This window comes from Panulirus ornatus, chromosome 11, assembly GCF_036320965.1.
Source record: "Panulirus ornatus isolate Po-2019 chromosome 11, ASM3632096v1, whole genome shotgun sequence".
NCBI classification, from domain to species: Eukaryota; Metazoa; Arthropoda; class Malacostraca; order Decapoda; family Palinuridae; genus Panulirus; species Panulirus ornatus.
The window spans coordinates 13,883,437-13,891,085 of record NC_092234.1 but is presented as its reverse complement, the minus strand read 5'-3'; positions in this window follow the sequence as shown (position 1 = coordinate 13,891,085).

Genomic DNA, 7,649 nt, shown 5'->3' with positions numbered 1-7,649 from the left:
AGACTACTAACAGCAAAGTGCAGGGAAAGGGAAGGTTGAAGAGTAGTAATGCCAAGAGAAACAATGAGATGGAAGGCTTTTGAACCCACTCAAAGAAAGGATGGGCCACCTCAGCTGTGTGAGCAGCATCCCATTCTTTGATGAATATAACTCCTGCAGGTATGAAATAGCTAATCAAGAGAAAATTAAGTACAGCAACAATATAAAACTAACAGCTTTGTGATGATGACTATGTGAGGCTTGTATGAGAGTGGAGATATGGTTATGTCTAAAATGTATGTTGTTAGAGGGTTATATTGAGGTGTTTTGAAAGTGAACAGGGAAACAAATGATTCTTAGATTAAGATGTAGGGTGCTATTGCATTTTGGTACAACTGTATTAAATTTATCAAGGTCTGAAATGTTGCGCAAGTCCGAGATGAGGTGGATAGCGGATGGTCGTGTCGATTTGGAGGTTACATGAGACTCTTAAGGTGACAGAATTGGTGTTTAAATAGTGGGAGAGTTCAGAAGTCAATAAACAGGTTGTTTTAGGAATGCTCGCGACAGTCAGGAAAATGGGCAGAATGTCTACCGAACTGTTCCAGAGAGTTAAGGGGAAAAAAGGAAGAGGCCTCGGCTCCACCAGTATCATCCCGGTAATGCGTAACCAATGCTTATATACAATGAAATCTCCTGCATGGAGGATCTTGACACAGGGATGTGAAGACAGCAAAGCCTTATGCCAAGAAGTCGAAGAGCTTGATATAGTTGGAGAAACTGGGCGGGAAATTAACTAACCATAAAGGCAAAGTGACAGAGGGTTCAGAGATTTTGGGCCAGATGTCATCAAAGTGCGATAAAAAAAAAAAAATCCAAGAGGCGAGCAATAGGTGTTATACAAAGAATAGGCACAAGGTACACGTTTTGGAGAGGAAACAATGATAGAATTTATAGCTGAAGATCAGATAGTGCAAAGAAACAGCCTTGAGCACGTGTGTTTCAGAGACAGAGGGAGAGAGAATAAATGTGCATGCACGGGGCAACGAATTGTAGCAATGTATTACACAAGTAACTTCATGTCAGAGAAAACCAAGGGAAGGTCTGTAGGGCTTCTATCGCTCTAGTTGTGATGCATTACAAATGAGAGTTAGAAGAGAGTGGATGTATCATAAGGTGACACTTTGTGGGACAACACTGAGTTGCTAAACTTGTAACTCACCAGAGCTTTCACTGGACGTCAATCTTTATATAGTACATGACTACTCAAATTCGCTTTTTCCGTATGTTGTTCTGACTGATCATAGATTCCAAAATACCAGATCTAATTAATATCTAATCATTAACCTCTTGCACATGGAGGTATGCCCTTTAAGTGTGATGGTCTGGCAGTTAAGAGTCACAGTCAGGCCAAATGTCAAACCACGAGTCTTACCAATGGATCGTGGCATCATGTTCAAATTTGGAATAAATAAGCAACCACACTGTAACATCATATCTTCAAAAAGAAAAAAAATCATAATCATCTATTCAGTATCCTTCAACTATACTGTATCAGAGAGACCTACCACTGTCCCCAATTCCTCCTCTGATTCAGGATATAGAATAGGATAGTTTACACGCAATTAGTGTGCTACTGCTCAACGATTATTGTGGTCAGTTAAACTGTTGTCCCTCATAGTGCCTCATTCTTAAAAGCATAACATAACATCAACACTCTCCAAATCTAATTTAAACCTCTCACTCATAACACACTTTATCCTCACACCATCATTACCATTACCTCGACCCTCCGTTTACTAGGTGCGCAAAAGGTGATTCAGTCGAGATATTACGTTTCCCATGAACGTCTAAAGTCACTGGCTACTGAATTTTGAAATCCTGAAGCTTGTAGGTTTAACGTCCAGTACATTACAAGAGTTAGCTGCGGTCATTACAAAAGAAACTACTACGGTTGTCTAACATTGACCGCCCTTTCAGTCGAACGCTGGATTGTCTCAGTTAACGAATGGATGACGTATCCTTGTTTGTGGTGGGGTGCATATTGGTCTGAAATTTCTATTGTTAAAAGAACAGTCATGAGTCATGTTACGGGAAAAAAAAATTACGAAAGACGTCGGTAATTGAAGAACCGTCTTGAAGTGGGAAATTAGTGACAGATCGTACGTGTTTGTATTGCAACGTGAGCCTTATTTATTGTACTGTGGACATGTAAATTTTCTAAGATATCCTGTAAATAGGATTTGAAGACGTCTGTACTGAATCCCATGTGCATTGGATGAACTAGAAGCTCACTTGGATGAAAGAAGTCATAAAACAGCACTAGCGCAAATTCCGACTGTAAAGCAGGTACGTATTAAGAGGATTATTTGACACCTGTACTGACTGATTGTAGGCGAAGTGCACTACCGTCACCATGGTCGCCATCCCGTCACTTAGGGCAGTTCGTCACCCAGGACAAAGCTCTAAGCAATCTTTAGTCTCTGTGAGTTGCTGGAAAGGACAGTGACACAAGACATCACAAGTCTTTCACATGGTGTATCTTGACAACGGGTTGGATTGCATTACCCCTGAGCTATTGTGGGGCCAAGCATTTCGATTATGGGTTGAATGAAATTGAATGGTTTGGTAAAGATTGCACTGTAATATACAGCATATAAGACCATACGAACGATAGGTGAAGTCATAGCATGAATTGGTTTATTCTGGCAATTCATGCATCCATTACGGCATTCACTGTAACGAATGAAGTTGTGAGTGACCCCTTCGGTACAAAAATGTCAAACAACGCTTGATTAAAATATTCTATTTCAGATATATAAAGCCCTAATGAGCTTTCCTTAGCTTGTGGTATATAAATTTTGGGTGGCGAATTTCCGTGAGTGACGCCTTTTAGAATAGGTTTGATGATGATAAATCCTACAAGCATGTTTATATTACAGTGCATTTGACGATAAGATCCCAGACCTTTTACCAATAAGAGAGGCGAGTTTACATGGTAGTGACGTCCATTTCATCTTGTACTAAAGGAATCCATAAATCTATAGTAGAGGCAAACTGGCACATCTAGTAGAGTTAGCTTTTCAGGCTCGCTTTTAACTATTAGCTCTTTATCCTTGCTTATCATCAAATTAGCGTAGGCTCGTTCGTAGCTAGGGAGCTTATTAATCTTGCTTGAAGCAAGGTCACCTTGTGAACCCCGCTCATAGCTTGAAGAATATGAGGAATGCTATTAAAGCTGGGGTGAAATCGTGGCAGACTGACTGTCATCTGGGGTTTTAAGGGGCCAACCGAGGTTCTAGTCCTCCCTCAGTTTTAAGGGGCCAACTGAGGTTCTAGTCCTCCCTCAGTTTCAGTAAATTATCGTCCGCTGATTCAGTTGTGGATTTTCCTAACAGTACGAGCCTTCGCTTCATGCCCGATTTCCCGACTGTTCAGTCGTCGATTTTAATTCTAATAAATTAATTTCATGCAAAGTAAAACATGTGCTTCCAATGCAGACTATTATTTTTGTGTAAGTGCTAATGAATAGTAACGATTCTCATACCACATTAAAAGTTTTTCATTCATGTTGAACCATAACAGCTGGAGCTAGGCGTGATTTTTTGAAAGTGCCATTAGGAATTATTATTCTTGGAGTAGTTGTAAGTTAACTTGTTAATCTGCTTCCGTGATCAAGTATCTTACTTATATAGCAGCAGATATGAAATGGTTATCAAGTCCATAAACTGGATTTTCTTTGAACGTCTAAAACTAGTCAAGGTCATGCGAAGATACAGAATAATATCTTAATTGCTCTTTCCCACCACTGGCGTCATGAAAGTATAGTTCACAACGGCTTCCAGGTCGACTGTGACCGTTGGCATAGCAGTATCATAGTACCGCGCCAGCACCCGGGCAGAAGGGTTGAGTAAGACGCTGGGGCCTCGTTGACACCGACATTGCCTGTTTCAGCTCTTGATGCTCTTAGAGTGACGTGCGTAATCATAAGAGGCCTACATTTTCCCTTCCTGGTTAGTTGTTACACAAATGTGGCATTGATAGTTCGTTTTGCATGAGAGTGGTCTTGTTTGTTGAATAAATGACCTGAAAGCGAGGAGGCGTAAGGAGCGACATTATAAAACCTGTGGTTGAAGGAAACTCATCAGTACCAATGTGGTAAAATGTAGCTACTAGCGACTAGTTACAGCTTCTTATTTTTTTTGTGTGTGTGTGTGTGTGTGTGATCAATTTCATCGGGATCGACTGCTGTGATGCCTTCTCCTTTCCTCCTACGGTCAAGCTGTGGCGTTATTATTATTCTTTTGTCATTCATATCTTTAGCTCATCTGATGAGCTATTGACATCACTTTTTGCGTCCACCATCACCGTCTGTCATGTGTTATCTCTCAGTTAAATTCTCACCGTTTGATATCACATATCAATGAGTCATTTGGACCGAAAATGTTGCAGAAATGATTTGTGAATGGTTCTTTATCAAGTTTTCTCACTTCATGTCGGTCCAGCTTCTGATATGGGGCTACTACAAGGCAAAATGGTCTCTAGTAGAAATAAATAATAAAAAAAAAAAAAGAAATGGATACCACAGGGCAAACTGAACTATGATTTTAGAGAAATAATTGATGAGTGGTGATTCCTTCATTTCATGCTGATCAGTTAACCTCTGTGGCCACTAAGGTATTGCCCAGGTGAACGAAACAGGTTCACCTGAGACTTGGATTTTATAATTCTACCATTTTAACCTTCCAGAATCAGGTATAAAACACATGATCTCAAATTATATCTCTGTCGTATTATTTTTCTTTTCTTTCTTAATTAATACTCGTCATTTTTCTTTCCAGTCTGTATGTTCGTAACTGGGACACACACTCTTGCCCGTGCAACGTCGACAGCAAGACCAAAAATATGTGCATTGTTGGGCTGTCAGCGAGTAACTCGTCAGTGTACTTTTAAAAGATGGTAAGTCATTGCTAAAACAAGAATGCATGGCCGTCCGTCTTTGTCCTCCGTGATTTTTTTGTTTTGTTTTGTAAATATGGCAGTTAGAAGATAGTAAGATATGGGCAGGAAAGGAGATAGTTTGGAAGAGAAGATTGAACTATGTGCAAGTGTATGGTGCAAATTTGTTTTTATTTATGCTTGTGGTAGATTATCTGGAAGCGTGTGTTTGGTTTTAATTATATACCCTTGGCATATTGGGGTTTTGTATATATTCGTGTTGTATCTTTATTTTTTGACTCACTAAGGTAAACATTGTTAACTGTGTGTATCGATAGATGACTGGAACCTCCCTGAGTGCTTTGAGACTTCGAGGGAACCAAGAATGTTTCATATTTGTACTGTTGTTCAGTTCTCGGATCTGTCTGTACTCTGCATTATCGTTGTCTGCGAGTCTCTGCCATATTCTTTTGGCCGTTTCTCTCTAGTATGAACCATCTGGTTTAATCTTTAATCGTTCGTGCTGTTCTGCGGTGTTTGTTACGATGTTTTCGATTTGTAACGAATCGTAAAGCCTTATTTTGTATCCTCAGTTGTATTTAGAATGCGTGATTTGGAGGAGAAGAACGTTGGTGTAGATGAATATATCAGGACAGATATTATCATCTTCCCAAGGTTTCTGTGAAGACAGCAGTCACCCGGTAATTACTCGTTATGGTAGACCTGCCTCTCCTCGAACTGTGAAGCTGTTGCATGCCATTCCTCCTTTCGTCTCTCTCTCTCTCTCTCTCTCTCTCTCTCTCTCTCTCTCTCTCTCTCTCTCTCTCTCTCTCTCTCTCTCTCAGTTTAAAGGGTCGGATGCGTGAATACGTTGAGGGACTCGGAATTAATCTCCGTTGTATGTATATATATATATATATATATATATATATATATATATATATATATATATATATATATTTCTCTTCCAAGCAAGCACTTAGTTCTTACCTTTTCAGCTAATTTGGCTTTGAAGGCAAACAGTCTCTTGCCCATGGTTTGTGGCCTTCGTTGAGAGAGAGAGAGAGAGAGAGAGAGAGAGAGAGAGAGAGAGAGAGAGAGAGAGAGAGAGAGAGAGAGAGAGAGAGAGAGTCTGCAGGGCACGGCCGCCTGCTGGACGGCACCTCAGGCTGGAACACAATATTCCTCCGCCAGGAAGGTCACTACCAGCAGGAGCACCACCAGCAGGAGCACCACCACCCCAGCGGCCGCCCGCCGGGTCTCGGGTGTCCGGGGCTTTGGAGCCGTCGTCGGCAGCCTTGTTATCCCCCGACCTAACCCCCTCCCCCCCTCGTGACGCGCCGTGCATGACCCCAGCCAGGTTCTGATGGTCACCCCCATGACCCGGAGGGAAGGGGTGGGGGGTTCCCTTAGACCCGACATTGACCTTTGCTGACCTCTGGTGACCTAGTAGGATCGACGTTGATTTACTCTGACCCCTCCTTATCTCTGAATCAACCCAAAGTCTCGACCCGACGTGACCTTGTGACGACAGATAATATTATACACACGCACACACACACACACACACACACACACACACACACACACATATATATATTCCTATGAGTCCACGGGGAAAATGAAACACGAAAAGTTCCCAAGTGCACTTTCGTGTAATAATCACATCATCAGGGGAGACACAAGAGTGAAATTTAACAGTCAGTTGTTATACATCGAAGAGACGAAAGTGCACTTGGGAACTTGTGTTTCATTTTCCCCGTGGACTCATAGGAACATCTTGATCACGCGCAAAATTGTGATCCTCTCTAATATATATATATATATATTTTTTTTTTTTTCGTACGATTCGCCATTTCCCGCGTTTGCGAGGTAGCGCCAAGAACAGAGGACTGGGCCTTAGAGGGAAAATCCTCACCTGGCCCCCTTCTCTGTTCCTTCTTTTGGAAAATTAAAAAAGAAAAAAAAAAAAAACGTGAGGGGAGGATTTCCAGCCACCCGCTCCCTCCCCTTTTAGTCGCCTTCTACGACACGCAGGGAATACGTGGGAAGTATTCTTTCTCCCCTATCCCCAGGGATATATATATATATATATATATATATATATATATATATATACACACCCTGTACTAGCACCACGGTTTGTGGGGTTGTTTCCCGATTTCTCTATACTCCTGAAGGCTAGCAAGCGAGAGACGCGAATTTAATGAAAGTGTTTCAGTGGCTGGAGGAAAGAAAAAACGGGCATAAAGCGAACATAAGTAATGTCTTCAGGTGATGAATACATTACTGGAGACAGTGGTTGTGTACGAGGTATACTGAGCGACAGGGAGGTAAGGTGACATAAGCACTGGTCCGGGATACGGTTTTTGATGATACATAAGCCAAAGGCTGAAAATATGTAGAGAGAATCCATATGATGATGATGATAGCGATGATGATGATGATGATGATGATGATGATGATGTAACGGTTATATGATAAGGGTAAAGGCTGTGAGAGACCGTCTTTACTCAGAAATTATGGTTATGTAACAAAGTGTTCACAGTGGTTGGGATGGTAGCTGTTTTAAGCTGACTTCAGGTTCGATCCGGTCGTGGTGTCGAAATGCAACGCGGGGGCGAGGGATCTCCGGTGTCGGAAGCTGACGGTGGCGGGAGTGGGTGGGTGGCTGGCTTCTTCCTGGACTGTCACATGAGATCCAAGTGTTGTTGCTTTCTTTCTTGTACTTA